This window comes from Mastomys coucha, unplaced genomic scaffold, assembly GCF_008632895.1.
Source record: "Mastomys coucha isolate ucsf_1 unplaced genomic scaffold, UCSF_Mcou_1 pScaffold6, whole genome shotgun sequence".
NCBI lineage: Eukaryota > Metazoa > Chordata > Mammalia > Rodentia > Muridae > Mastomys > Mastomys coucha.
Window position 1 is genome coordinate 129429938 of NW_022196912.1, and position 15689 is coordinate 129445626.

Sequence of the window (15689 nt, forward strand, 5' to 3'; positions counted from 1 at the left end):
ACAGGCCTAGGACAGCATATATCTGCCGAGACAGATTAAGCTGGTCCTTAAAGTTCCTGTGTCAGACAGTCACGGGCCAGAAGGCTGAAGATTGATGCTCCAACGTTTTAAGGGGCTGTCTAGGTGTCCAGCAGTCTCTTGTCAATTGGCAATTGGCAATATTTCTGGAAGCTGTTTTATGCTTCCCTGTATATTCTATTATTCAGTAATTCCTGGATTTCTGGTGGAGTTGAAAGACTATGAAAGTTAGAAGAGATGCAGGATAAGTCGTTAAGAAAACTAGTGCAGGTGGCTGAGAAAGTGTTTTAAACGGAGAAAGAAAAAGGAAAGTTGCAGAAAGACTGTGAAAGGGCATAGTGAAGAGATAGAACGTTTAAAAGAGAGTCTTTGAAGATGGAGTCTAGTGTGAGAGTCAGAAAGAATAAGAGGCTAGAGAGCTGGAGATAAATAAAGATAGGAAAGAAGAGAAGCTAGGAATCCTGAGAACCAGTAAGGTAGTGCCTGGCAATAGAAGAGAGTTAAGGAGTTCCCCTGGCAGTTATGTTAGAACTATGCTTAGGGTCTGCAGGGGTAGCTACAAGAACATCCAGTATGGTATTGCGGCATAAGACTTATAGAGAGTTAAGAGCTGCCATTGATTTAAATATAAGAGAATGTTGCTTTTATGTAAACCTTTCAGGAGTCATTAGAGACTCCATGAGTAAGCTCAGAAAGAATAAGTGCTGTTTAGATTCTAATGTTAAGTCAACAATATTTTACTTTGCAAGGCCAAGAAAATCTAAAATATAATGATACTGATATTTAGTTCTATGATTAGAACTATCTACTAGAAGTGGGGAATGAAAGGCTGGAGAATCTTAGAATGTATAATGTATAACTTACCTAAAAGCAGGCATGGAAAACCTCTGCCACAAGCCAAAAAAAAGGTGGAGTAGCTAGTTCCAGGAATTTTGCTAATCCAGAGCCTCAGGGCTCTGGTTCCCGATACCTGCCCCTCCTGAATGATCCACTATGAGGGCGGAGCTAAGAATGAAGGTCTAGTGGTTTATGAGACTCTCCACCCTGCCAACCAGTGGATGAAGATTACATTCCTAGAATGAATATGTTCCCCTCCCTAACTGAACACCTTGGGTTCAGGTCCCTCTGAAATTTTCCACTGTTTATGTTCTGTAACCCTTTCTCCGCCCCCAGCTTCCTTTAAGTACCCGACACTTCTTGTGTTGGGTGTCGAACTCTGGCCAGCATGGTCACGAGATCGACCCCGGAACTCTGGCCAGCAAGGTCATGAGATCGACCCGGTACCGGTATCCCCAATAAACCTCATGTGATTGCAGCAAGTTCGGTCTATCGTGAGTCATTGGGTGAGACTTGAGTAAGGATCTCCCCAGTTCCGGGGGTCTTTCAGTAAGTGGATCTCGCCATTGTACCATGGCATAAGAACTGGGAATGTGTGGATGCCAGTGGCGATCTGTGGACCATACAACGTGTTAGTAAGTGGATCTCGCCATTGTACGATGGCATAAGAACTGGGAATGTGTGGATGCCAATGGCGATCCACAGCAGACTGACCTTTAGCATCACACTGCAAAAAAGATTTTTAAAACAAGCAAAAAGCGAGATATGCTTTTGGAGGTAGTTTTTGAGGGTATGATTCCCCCTCTTTTAATTATTAAAAATCAAATTTTCAAAGTACAAAGTGCATGTTGAGTAATTTATTGTCTCTGAGAATTATAAATTATCTCAGTAATATGGGTAACATTAAATTGTTGACAAAACATTTTAAATGCTTGATTGATTGATCATGGAACAGTCAGTTCCATAATCTGTTTTAATCTGATTAGGAACATTAGGTATAGAAATATAATATAAGCAATAACCAATTAATATTCTGTTGCTTTTCACATTAAGGCAATTGCAACTAGGAAATCTGAAAAGGTATTAATAGTCACATGTGTATATTTTATTTTTAACTTTTAAATCAGAATTATTCTTTAAAAATATCAAGTTATCATAAGTGATTATAAGCTCTGATATACACATATATCAATATATAAATTAAGGCTTAATTTTAGTGCCTGATAAATAGTGACTACAACACTTAGGTTAATTATTTGTGCTGAAGTAGGGGGAAAATCATGAGATTAAACCTGTGTCTCGACCACTTAGGGTGACCAGCCTAGGGTTCCAGCTGGCGGATGCCCTCAGTAATTATGACAGAAGACACGGAGTCAGATGTGGTGCTAAAAGAGCTTTTATCAGGCTGTATCACATAAATTACACACAAAAATAACATAGCAATCACTAGTATCACTAGCAGAATACTTCTAAACATTCTAACATCATAAGCTAAGTCCTGTTTCCACTTCGCAGGCTCTGACTCTGACTTCTCGGGCGTCACTTCCGGTTTACTTCCGGGTTGGCTCCTCAGATCATTCAGGCAGCTGGGCAGCGAGTCACTCTGCCAGCGCAAGTCAGGCTCGAGCTTCGGGTCCTGAGTCAGCGAGTTGCTCCGCCGGCTTTCGCTGCACGTCAGGCTCAGGCAGCGGTCCAGTCCAGGCTGCGGGTCTTGAGTCAGCATTCGGGTCTGCTCGTATGGGGAGTCGAGAGTCCGGAGTCTGGGCAGCATGGATCTGCTCAGCAAGCCATCCCTTCTCTGACTTGGTCGTTTCTGGCCATAGCTTTTAAGCTCTTCTTATCTCTATGTCTGCACGTTGGGCTTCCTGCATCACTCTGTCTTTATCTGAGGTTCCACTCTGAGTTACCGCTTTGCGGTGCTTATCCATTTCACACATTTACTTTCACTTTATTCACTTTGTCACTTAATATTTCATTTTAGCCTTCCTGGCCTTCAGGCCTTACATGCTCCTTACAACCTGTGACTTACTTATTATTTTCTCCCATAGAAGTGCTGTAGATGTATATACTATTACGGGATGCATACATAAATTTATAGGCCATATAAAAGCATGTATTTAGGCAAATTTTAACGATTTGTTTATTGTATAAATATAAATTTTTCCTAAAAATCTTTACTATGTGATAGGCCAAATATCAATTAATATTTTGTAATAAGCAATTTAATTGCTGTTTGAAGCAAGAAATAGACATCAGGTTTTTAAGAGATGTTTTCTAAAATACATTTATGATTTTATCATATAATTTTTATTAATATCACCATAACTTCATAATAGGATGTTAAAACTTTACTTTTGAAAGACCCCCAGAACTGGGAAATCCTTACTCAAGTCTCGGGATGACGCGACCACCCAATGACTCACGATAGACCGAACTTGCTGCAATCACATGAGGTTTATTGGGGATACCGGTACCAGGGTCGATCTTGTGACCATGCTGGCCAGAGTTCGACCCCGGGGTTGATCTTGTGACCATGCTGGCCAGAGTTCGATGCCGAACACAAGAAGTGTGGGGTATTTAAGAGAAAATCCAGAAGCTGGGGGCGGAGAGAGGGTTACCAAGGAAACAGAACATAAACAGTGGAAACTTTCAGAGGGACCCAACCCAAGGTATTCAGTTAGGGAGGGGAACACATTCATTCTAGGAATGTAATCTTCATCTACTGGTCGACAGGGTGGAGAGTCTCATAAACCAGTAGACCTTCATTCTTAGTTCCGCCCTCATTGTGGGTCATTAAGGAGGGGCAGGTATTGGGAACCAGAGCCCTGAGGCTCTGAGTTCCTGGAACTGGCTATTTTATATTTCTGGCTGGCTACAGTGGCTCTCCATGTCCTTTTAGGTAAAGGTTATACACCATACATTTGTATTAAATGCCCTCATTTTAAATTCTAAGATTCTCCAGCCTTTCACTTTGACTATGAGAAAAGATGAATTTATATTAATGTTTTCTTTTGCCAAAGAATTGCTGTGGGCATATTTAAAAACACAAACATTTGGTTACAATTTATAGCAATTGTTTACAGAAGCTTTCTTTATTTTTTGTAAAAAGGTCTGAGTCTCTGAAGGCCTAAGTCTTGTGGTAAGCTTAAGGTAAGGCCTTAGTCAAAAGTAATTTGAAATAAGCAACTCATTTTTTTCTTAATATAACTTTTTGATATGAGGCCCAACTATTGAAAAAGGTATTGATTGCTTCTGAAACCTTTTCTAGAGTCACTAATACTCATTTTTAAAGCTCATGGTATAAGAGCAAAGGTCTTATTATAGGGATTAGATAATAAATAATGTATACCAAAAAATTCAAAATCTTAGCCTCTTGCACTGAAGCAGAGACAAAAAATTATACATAAAGTAAGGCTATTTGCCATTTTTAAAGGCAAAATTTTCTAATGATTATAAACTCACTAGAAGCAAAATCTTTAAAATTACCAGGATGTAGAGGAAAAATAACCTTTTTTAAAAAACTTTTATTACATTATGATGAGAAAATTTACATAATTTCAATTTATCTGAATTTGCTAACATTTCAAAACATATTTTAAGTAAATAGAATTAATTCACATTCTTGTTTCCCTTTAGTACCCCAACTCCTCCCAGAGAGCCCCCTTCAATACCTACAATATCTTTTTTTGTCATATTCCTTAAAATTTATAAAATATTATAACAATAAAAATAAGTATTATAAAAGTTGTTTGATATAAAACAATTAATTTAGTAGTCTTATGTAGATGCTCGTCTACAGCAATAGTGAAAATACATTTTTCTCAATATAAATTTTAAATAACTCCAAACATATTAGCTGTAGACTTCAAAATAATACGTCACTACTGGTAGAAAAATAACCTTTTAAATACATAATAACTTTATATGAAATAGGCAGGCCAGATTGCAATGTCTCCACAAATTCCACAGCCTCATTGACCCTTTATAAATTTTAATTTTAAAGTTACTTTAGAGCCATGATAATGCTGTTTTTAATTAATAAATTTTCAGTGAGATCTCTCTTTGAATCTTGGGCGAAATTTTGCTTGTACTACTATATCTAATAAAGCCTATGTAAAAAGAGGCAATGGGCCCATACTGGCCATAGTTGTCTTTAACTATTATTACCCTTGCAATTATCTTAATTACTAAATATAGGTGAGTTAGGAATCTTGAGCTTGTGATCAAACTGCAAACTGCAGCCAATGGAACTCTGCCAATTTTAACCATACCTTCTAGCTTTCTTTTGTAATATTAAGCCATAACCATAACTTTTGGAAAGCAAAATCTCATCTTAAATCATTCATTTTTCTTTAAAATCAATATCAGCCAGGCAGTGGTGGCGCACGCCTTTAATCCCAGCACTTGGGAGGCAGAGACAGGTGGATTTCTGAGTTCGAGGCCAGCCTGGTCTACAGAGTGAGTTCCAGGACAGCCATGGCTATACAGAGAAACCCTGTCTCAAAAAATAAATAAATAAATAAATAAATAAATAAATAAATAAATAAATAAATAAATCTTTAAAAAAAAATCACTTCTCAGCCTTTTGGCTAAGATCAAGTGTAAAATCAATATCAAAAACATCTACCACCTAGTAAATGGCCTGTAACTTAAACCGCAGCTGCTAGATGGTGCCAAGCGGCTGCCAAGCCAGAGTCTGTCTGCCGAGATTTCAGACTTCTTGGCTGACTCATGCCACATGTCTTGAGTTACCAGTTTTAAGCTAACTTTTTGTTACCAGTGTTACAACTTTTTACCATACCCAATAACTTATAAGTCAATAATCATGTAGAGCATATTTATACCTTTAAGACTAGTTAGAAACCAAATGAAGTGGCTACACAAATATTATGAATTTACAGATTTCTCTAGGAAAAGGAACTATCAGCTCATTTGTTTTAGAACTTAAGCTGTTGCCCCTTTCTCAGTGGGGCAACTTAACTTAGCCTTTGCTGTGTACACTGAGATGGGATCGAGAGCTGGACAGCCAGCAGATGAGGTTTCAACCACCTTTTATCTTCAACGTGAAACATAGAACCGCAATCATTTATACCACAAGACAAAGACAGACACAAATTGACATGTAGACACATCGGTGCACCAATGATTGACAAGACAGAGAATGTAGAAACTAAGGATTTTTCCTGGATGGGTCAGAGAGAAAGCAAGACCTCTCTTGGTTTTTCTCTGTCCCTAGGGCAACCCCGAAATCCATATTTTGTTTTGCTTTTGTATTTTACTATTTTTATCTTATTTTTTATTTTACTTATGCCCTATTCCTCATGCCTAAATGTAGTTATTTGACTATGGACAATTGCCTATTTGAAGTTTCTGATCCTAATTGTTGCTACCAAACCCTGAGTGAGATCAACACCAGGCCAGTATAGTCTCATCTTAGCCCATATCCTTAACACCTCATAAGTTGCTTACCTGTGTGGGATACCATCTTTTTTTCCTTCTGTTTTCTGAGGATCTCCATCCAGGCAGCACTGTCCTCTTTTCACCCTCTCTTTTCACGCCCATTTCCAGGCTCCATGTTACATTGGGTGCCAACTGTTGCAGCTGCCTGCAGCTACATACAAACCAGGTCTTCTGGAAGAGGGGGAAATTAAGGGAATCGGATGGCGAGAAGAATAAATAAAAAATGGGATTGAGGCATGGTTTCTGCTTACAGTCCAAAGTATATTATTAAAACTGAGAAATCAAGCTGGCAGGCAAAACCCCGCCCTCAGTCCGCCAGCATCCTGTGGCCAAATTATCATCTGGATACTCGGTCTTGAATGCAGGTGAAGCAATTCCACAGGGCGTAGCTGTTAGCAGGAACTTCGAGGCAGGGAAGCAGCAGGAACAAAAGGGCTTTGTTTAAGTCAGGAAGCCTCGCCCCAGGTGGACCGCCTGTTTGTGGCTAGGCAAGGTCTGAGACAGCCAGCTCCTGGCTGGGGGAAGGTCACACCCCTTATCCCTGTCACAGAGTCAAGTTGCCAGGTTGTCCCAGGAGGAAACTTATAAACAAGCATGTTTAGGTCTAGAGAGAGAGAAGGCCATAACTCAGTTCCAGAGACAGATTTTTTATAGCATAAAACCTTTCTTCCCTCCTCTCCTCTCCCCCTCCCCTCCCCTCCCCTCCTCTCCCTCATAAGGGCAGCATGAGTTGGTTATCTCTCATTGGTAGAGCTCATTGTCTTTTGTTCTCATTGACATCTGTGCCATAGGGGAGGGGGAGATACCGATAGCACATAGGAATCCTCCCCTCCCCTCCCCTCCCCTCCTCTTGTAAGTCTCTGTCAAGCCTTAGCTTACCAGAGACCCCCTGAGTTAACCACATGGAGCCTGATCTATGAAAAAAGCAAGAGGATTTTTATTGTTCTAGTGTGCCGGGTTGTCTCAGACCCTAAGGAGAGGAGGCAACCCCACACAGTTTGTTCAGTGAGCTTTTATACAATTTTCAGGGCAGCAACCACTAGACACAATATGATTGGCAAAACAGTGTGACTTTTTAAACTGATTGGTCTTCAGGGAATGAGGTGGCAAGGACTTCCCTTGTCTGAAGGTGCGGAATGTGTCCCCACCTGCAGGCTGGTTCCCACCCTTAGGTCTGAGGAATGTTAATTAGTCTTTCCCTTGGGTCGGGTATAGAGTTCCACCACCTTCCCAAAGTTCCTGAGCTTATCTTACTAAGCTTGATGGAAATTCTGGTCTCTTGATGTTTTTCTGAGATATTCCTGTTTACTCACACTCTCTTCTATTCTTTCTTTCTCTCTTTCTCTCTCTCTCTTTCTTCCTTCCTTCCTTCCTTTCTTTCTTTTTCTTTCTTTCTTTCTTCCTTTCTTTTTGAACCAGGTTTTCTCTATGTAGCCCTGGGTGTCCTGGAACTAACTCTGTAAATCAGACTGGACTTGATTTTGCTCATTTTGTTTTGTTTTTCCAGTACTGAGGCTAGAACCCAGAACCTTACACACAGGAGGCAAATACTTTACTAACTGAGCTATATCCCCAGGATTTGAAATCACTCTGTAGACCAAGCTGGATTTGAACTCAGAGAGATCTGAATTCACAGAGATTTACCTGTCTCTGCCTTCCAAGTGCTGGAATTAAAGGCATGCCCCATTGAGGAGCACAAGTGACCAATTTGTAAGCTGACTCCATTTTGAGCCTGCATGTGCCTGGTTTGATCTCTGGCTCATAGAAATTCCACAAACAATTTCAGGAAAGAACTGCCCTGGGCCAGAGCCTAAAAGGAAATAGAGGGAAAGTGGCTAAAATTCCAGAGGTCATAGATAAACTGCTCAAGGTTGCTGAAGTCATCAGTGATCTATCTCCAAGGGCCAAGATAGCCCTTGTCAAATAAGGCCACTTCTCTGCTCTACCCTATATAAAAACCCTGCCTAATTGAGGCTCCAGGCTTTACAGCATGAGTCCAAGGAGTACAAGGGCCTGAGCTTAAACTTGAATAAAGGCTCTTTGCTTTTGCATATGGATTTGGACTCCTGGTGGACTTTGGGGACCCCGAGAGGTGCACATGTTAAATTCAGCATTGGTGCCCCACTTGCAAAGAATCAGGAGGGAGATTGCTGCAAATTGCATGAGGTTTTTATTGAACCAGTATACTGAGGTTGTCCTGCATTCTGAGCAAAGGCGACTCCCAGGAACAAAAGTACATAATTTTTATACCTTTCAGTACATAGGTTTACAGCATGAGTTGGTTATCTCTCATTGGTAGAGCTCATTGTCTTTTGTTCTCATTGACCTCTGTGCCCCAGGTGAGGGGGAGATACCAATTGCATGTAGGAGGGGTGGGGGAGATCCACCCCTTACTGGGGAAGTTTCCTGGAACCAGGCATTACTCCCCACAATTAGGGCATTTCCTGGGGACTGATGTTTTCTCAGTAAACCCTTCTGAAGCTCTGTCTTTAGGCTTCCTTGCTCCTTGGTATTTTTATGAGGTGTTCCTGTTTGCTCAATTCTTATACACAATACCACCAACACTTCGCTAAAACATTCTTTGAATATTTTCTATCCCTAAGATATTTGAAGCTCTGTGAGACTGAATCCAGTGATCAGAGGGGAACACTAGAGACAGCAAAGGCCCAGAGATAAGAAAAACAGGGGGATAACGATTAGAGATTTTTATTATTAGAGATTCAAGATTTTTGGAGTGGAGAGTGACGTTTAGAGATAAGAGATTTTTAGAATCATTTGGCCTGTGATAGAAGTAGTTCTAGTCTGTAAAAATTTGGACATCTAGTGCGCCATCATTGTCCATTGAGCTGTACCCAGGCCAAGCCATTAACAGCAAGACAGTGAGACTTAATGGGATCTCTAAGTGTGAGGAGAAAGCAGAAGAGTATACTGATGGGAAGAGCCCATGATTAGAGGCAGGAGCAATATGGCAAGCAGGAAAACATGGCAGAAGAAACTCCAGGAGCAAGCTGGGAACATGTGAGGAGGGAGAGCCAAGGATGGTGAGTGTCCCGGTAAACAATTGCAGCCAGAGGCATCACCAAGTGACCCAGAGACTGCTTGGAGAGAAGTATCCCAACTCCTTGATGAAAAGTGTCCCTATTCAAGTGGTGGCTTCCCTGGAGGGCAAGAGAAGCTTCCTGATGCACTGGCATGACTTCTGTAGTGAAAGACCCAAAGAGTCTTTCTCTCGGGACCCTCGCCCAAAGACCACCAAGAGTCTGAAATTCATTGGAACAGCAAGAGGATTTAATCGGTCTGGCGCGCCGGGGTTCAGCTGCCTTAGGGAAGAAGTAGAACTCCGAGTGACTGTTACAGAGAGTATTTAAGCTCAGAAACTGCAAGCGGGGGCGGGGAGGGGGGGGGTTCCAGGAAAATTCCAGTATACAGCTTTACAAACATCTCCTATACATTGATTGATTGTTCAGCTATCTTTGGCAACATCTGCTCTTTGTGGTTGGCAATTTCCTCTGGGTACTGAGCCTTGAGGAGTGGTCCCAGGGTCCCTGGGGTTAGTTTCTCATGACCCTGGTGAAGGCAGCCCCTGGGGTCAATTTGTATTTTTCCATGGTCTTACAGTAGCAGTAGTAGGCTCCAGGAGCCTACATAGTAGGCAACTCTGAGGTGACACCTACCCCAAGTACCAGGAGTGAAAAGCTGGAGAAAAGAAGCAGTTGAAGAGGTGGACTCTAAAACTTGGAGTTAAACATGGTAGATGGCAGAGCCAGGAGAGACAAGTCAGGCAGAGCCAGGAGAGACAAGTCGGTGTCGTGGTTGGTCAGGCCAGGAGGGTTACAGGTTAGGAGAGGCTGAGCTCCCTGGAAGGAGCTCCATTTGTGTCCCTTCCTGGTGGTCAGCATGTGTTAGCTAGATGTATGGACATGCTCCATGGTTTTATTAAGGAGAAAGTTTTTGTTGTAGATATGAGATGGGGAACAGCAAGGGGCATCTGGGGAGAGTCCGGAGCAGAAAGAAAATGAAGTAGATCAGACATGGCCAGTGGACTGGACTGTGAGAACACATTACATAGAGAATACATACAGAATTGGAAGCAGAATTTTAGAGAGAGAGAGGGAGCTAGAGAGAGAGCAAGGGGGGGAGGGAGATGGGGTGGGAGGAGGCTGGAGCTGGAGGAATTTTAGCACAGGAGAGGTGAGAAAAGCTAGGATGTTACAGGAGAGTTTGAAGTGGATAACAGGTGATCCTGAGGGAGCCTGGAGGCCAGCAGGAGTTTGATATGCTAATAGGCACCACAGGTGGTCTTTTGTCCCTCGGCCAGAGGTGGGTGGGAACCAGCTTCAGAAGTTCCGGAGAAATGCTGGCTCTTATCTCACCGCCAGAAACCTTCCTGTAGTCCAGGTTGAGCTCATTTCTAGATATTTGGACTGCCTTTTAGAGTTTGGGGAATTAGAGTTTCATCTGAACCTAACAGGAACAAAGGTAGAAAATAAAAATGCCGTCCCTGAGGGTTTCTCCTCTTCATGGTGTTGGGGGAATATCCTCAGAAATACAGGTTTGTGTAATTTCTATTTCCAGAAGAGGCCTTCATTCTAAACCAGCCCCATGCTTCTAAATTGATCTGGGGAGCCTTTAGAAATGTTGACAGCTCCTGTCTTCCAAAGTCCCAGGTCACCTTCTTCTGTGCTGGGGCTGAAGGCCATTGTGGTGGAACACAGATGTCAGCAGGTGTGGCCTCTGCTCCTTCCCATGCCTGTGCAAGCCAGCTGGTTCGCCAGCCAGCTAGAGGAAGGGCCGCTTGGAGCTATGCGTTTCTGCTTCACTTCCAGTCAGGGATCCCACCTGTTTCCCCGATCAGGTTGCACAGATACCGGTGTTTTCCTTGGCGGATGGGTGGGGGAGTAAGGAGGAGATGAACTTGGAAGCCTGAGGCTGAGGTACAGTGCATGGTCATGGAGAGAGAGGGGAATGAGCTGTGTTGAACTGGGCTCTCAACCCCGGTTAAATAGAGTTGCCTCAGGAACAGCCCCATTAATTCCACCCTGTGCTTTCAACCCAGTGGAGATTCCCTTCTCACTCCTCTCACGTGGGAAACTAATAACATTTTCCTTCCAACAGCTTGCTCCATTCAATTAGTGTGATGGATTTGGGGTGGATGGGAGTGTGCTGAGAGGCTGTGGAAGGCCCCTCCCCTTTTCACCCACCTCTGCTGTTAAGTGGGAGCCCAAAGAGCAGGCCACATTGATATGGGCTTGGCAAGAGGGCAGCACGAGGCAGACAATTAGGCTGGATTTAGGGCCTAGGTGTGGGCTTTGTGGCCATAAAAATGGGGGCTGCCTCAGGCTGGCTCTCTGTGTGCAGCGAGCAGCTTCTTCTTAATGGGAATTCTCAGCGGGTGGTTCTGATGTATTACTTACAGCTGAGCCCAGAGAGTGCTAACTTCTTTTGCAATTCTCTTTCTCACAGATGCAATTACTGGAGTGAAATTTGGTCAGGGGGATGCACAGAGATTCTATTTTAAGGTTATTTTCTCTCTTTATGGAGGAGTGGATAGTGATTGTTAACTACCCTGGCGGTGCAGCACTCCAGCCCAAAGGTGAACACTCCCTGCTGCTGGCCCCTTTGCCTTAAAAGCACGTGGCTTGGTGTGGCAGTCCTTACTCATGTGCTGTCAGATCACTGCTTGTCTGGGAGTGGACGAAGCTGGTAACAAATGACTGCTTGTGTATTCTGCTCTGGCTGCCTCTTATTCTCTGGGTTTCTGTCTGACACTTCTTCATTTGCCTGAACTTGGTATTGAGTTGCTTAGGCTTTGCCGGATCACTTCCATGTGCCCAATTTAGGTGTCACCTGGGAAGGTCTAACCTGAGTACTTAGAGAAAGCCCAAGATGAAAAGTGCTGAGCTGAGACCACCACATTCAGGTGTTCTGAGTGCCACAGCTGTGTGGCACCTTCTTGCTTCAGGTGATTCAAGTTCAGAAACTTGTGGGTCTGGACTGAGGATATCTCAAGCCATAGAAGCATTTTCACTGGGCCTTCTTTAGGAATACAGGGGGAAAGGTGTGAGATGGGTACCATGACAACGTGTGATTCCTGGGAGAGGTCTGAGCCCTACTGGGCTCTAGCAAAAGAGGTCCAGGGACAAGTCTCATCTACCTGTGAGCTCCAGATCCAGGGTGTACATGTATGACTTCCCAACTCGGTGGGTGAGTCTTCTTATTAGATCCTGTGTTAAGTCTATATGTTCTAGTTGCTTAAATATGTTATTTGTTTACTTATCCTGTGTTCCGATGTATAAGTCAAGTTAACTGTAGAGTAAATTAGAACGTACTCTAGAAACTAAACTGAATCACTTCTTGTGATTCTTCTTGTACCCTCTTGTCTCCAATTCATTACAAAGGAGACAAAGGATTGCTTTACATTCTGAACACAACTTTGGTTCAGACTTGGCATCTCACATTGTGGATTTTCCTGTAGATCTTCAATCATGTTAAAATGAAGTTCTACTCTTATTAAACGATATCAGGTAAGGAATGTAACGTGACAGTCATGTGGATCCAGGTCCTTGTCTCCAGGTCAGCATGCACATGACCTTAGTGTGCGACCCTATGCACGAGATAGATCTGCTGTGCTGAGTTTACAGGGAATGAGCCTGAAAGGGTCCCATGACATCCTTAGGATCATACCATGAATCTGATCAAGCCCCATCACCTGAACAATCAGGCCTCTGAAATCATGGGGCAGCCTGACCTCTGAAGAGGGTTCTCACCTAAGGTAGGCAGCATAGGCAGGATAACGTGATGCCTCTACCAGAAGTGAGGTCCCTGTTTTTTAGTAACAGCTTAGATTAGGAGGAGACAGAATTGGCTGTTGGCTCACTTGATGGGCCTTTTAGGTTCTGAAGGAACTTGCAATGTGCTTCTCAGCCCCAGCAGCCATTGCTGGTGAGATGGTCAGGCTATTGATGCAGTGCCTGGTCATGATCAGTGAGTGCTTTGGCTCACGTTGGTCAGGCGCCTTGGAAGACTTGATAGCTTGACACCTTTGTCCTGTCCACCACAGGCTGGAGAAATAGCTGTGCCATGGAGGTGGGCTGCTATGTGTCCTCAGTTCAGATGTGGAGTATTCTCAGGCATGTAATCATTTAAAGGTGACTCTCAGCAGGCGCTGGGCAAGAAATTCTTTATTTTATTTTATTTATTTTTTTAAAGAATGAGTTTCCCATGACTGAATGTATGAAAATTTACTAACAGTCAACACACCAATCAGCATAGGTGTCTTGCCCCTAGCACAGGGGTTATTTGAGGGTGACATTCAGAGGTAATCACACCTTTAATGTTTGTGGCATTTCTAGAGCACCTGGTCCCTGAATCTACTTCAACCCACAACAACTCCTGGTCCCTGGGTCTGAGAGGGACTACAGGTTCTATCTGCAGACACAAAGCTCAGCCCACATTGCTGCTGCTTACTCAGTCAGCTTGGACCTGCGCAGTCAGTGCTACAAGAATGAAGGTGACTCTTACTCTCAGGCAAGCGAATTCAAAAAGGAAAACTGATGGACATACTTAATTTGATCCCAACAAGAGAAAACATGAGTGTGTTCATCTGGGACATACATATTCTTTAATGACAAAAGTCCTCTTCAGGCTTAGGGATGTGGTTCAGGTGGTAGAGTTCTTCTCTAGCATGCACAAAGCTCTGGTTTGATGCTTCTTACTACGTAAAACTGGTCTGGTGGCACGTGCCTGTAATCCTAGTACTCTGAAGGTGAAGGCAGTGTATCAGGATATTGTAGGCCATTCTAGGTCACTTAGAAAGTCTGTAGTCAGCCAAGGCTACATGAACCTACTTCAAAGTGTAGAGAAGATAATTCTCAACAGTTTGCTACATGTAGCCACAGTAGAAAGAGGGGAGAAAGGCATTAAAGGCACATGGCCTCAGGGCTCCCTGGAATAGCTGGGCTACATGGACTCAGAAGTAGGGACTTGGAACCTGTTCCCCCAAACTTTGGAAAGCAAGCATTTAAAACCAGCTCAGGAAGATACCAGTTTTCTCTTTTCGAAAATCCAGACTGTTTTTGGAGAGGTGATATTGTCTTTCTTTTCTTTTCTTTCTTTGTTTCTTTGTTTCTCTGTTTCTTTCTTTCTCTCTCTCTTTCTTTCTTTCTCTCTCTCTCTCTTTCTCTCTTTCTTTCTTTCTTTCTTTCTTCCTTTTTTTTTTTCGAGATAGGGTTTCTCTGCATAGCTCTGGCTGTCCTGGAACTCACTCTGTAGACCAGGCTGGCCTCGAACTCAGAAATCCACCTGCCTCTGCCTCCCAAGTACTAGGATTAAAGGTGTATGCCACCACTGCCCAGCAATATCAACTTTCTTAAAAAGTACCTTCTTCTACCCTTAAGATACTTACTAGAACCTTCAGTGTCTACTGGACTCTGTATACTCTGTGAGGGCTGCTCTTTCCCCCTGAAGTGTCAGAGCGATGAAAGTCAGCCAGGCCATCACCTCTTCTTAGAGACACTATGGAGGTCCTCAGTTCCCCCTGATTCTCTGCAGAGGACAAGCTCATTTCTCATATATTGTCATTTGCTCAATATAAGGCAGCTGTAGCTTTCCCCTGTCTGCAGTGTAGACTCTGTACTATATATACCTTTACAGTATGGAGAAGTGCGAAGGCTTCAGAAAAGCTTGCCTGGCTCTCCTCTTCCTCTCCCCTCTTCTCTCCTTGGTAATTCATAGTCCCAACAAGGGCTCAGCCATCCTCTCCAGCTCATGCCTCCTTAAGGTATAGTTTGGCAATCCTGAGCCTTGCAGGTGGCACTTCAAACTGCAGGTGGGTCTTTGCTTTCTGAAGTTCCCTTTTGACACCAGATAAGAGCTGTGAGATTGTATGTGGTGACTGGTTTGGGGTCATGGCCTTCATAGGTCTTTTTATTAAGTAGAAGATAAATGATTTCCAGAATGGTCTCATGTTATGAAAATTAATATTGTTTCTTTAAAAATAATGTTCACAGTAACTGTGTTTCGAATGGTGTTCTGATAGAAGAGACAAATACAAAGTTACTTTGCAAGCGCTGAGTTCCTGGGAGGGATGCTTCCTATTGCATTATTGATCCTATTGGACCCAATGTTGTGTTTTATAAAAAGAAAGAGAAGAGCCAGGGATATGTTTGGTGCAGGCACAGTATGGTGTGGGGGAAGGGAGTGCCTTTGCAGGCCAATTCAGAAGCATCTCTTCCCCCTGAGGCACCAGTCACCTGACAGTATAGAATTGAGTTATTTAGGGCATGGGGAGGGGAGTTGAGGGGGTAGTAGTGACAGATAAAGGCAGAGAGAGAGAGAGAGAGAGAGAGAGAGAGAGAGAGAGAGAGAGAGAGAGA

General features: G+C 43.1%; 1 protein-coding gene and 1 pseudogene across 2 annotated transcripts in view; both read left to right on the forward strand.

The window, feature by feature from the left end:
• The window catches only part of Ptprn2 (protein tyrosine phosphatase receptor type N2), a 790024-nt gene that overhangs the window by 143971 nt on the left and 630364 nt on the right, over positions 1-15689 (forward strand). The gene's annotated exons all lie outside the window — the stretch shown is intronic.
• Positions 5425-5588, forward strand: LOC116081391 (annotated as a pseudogene).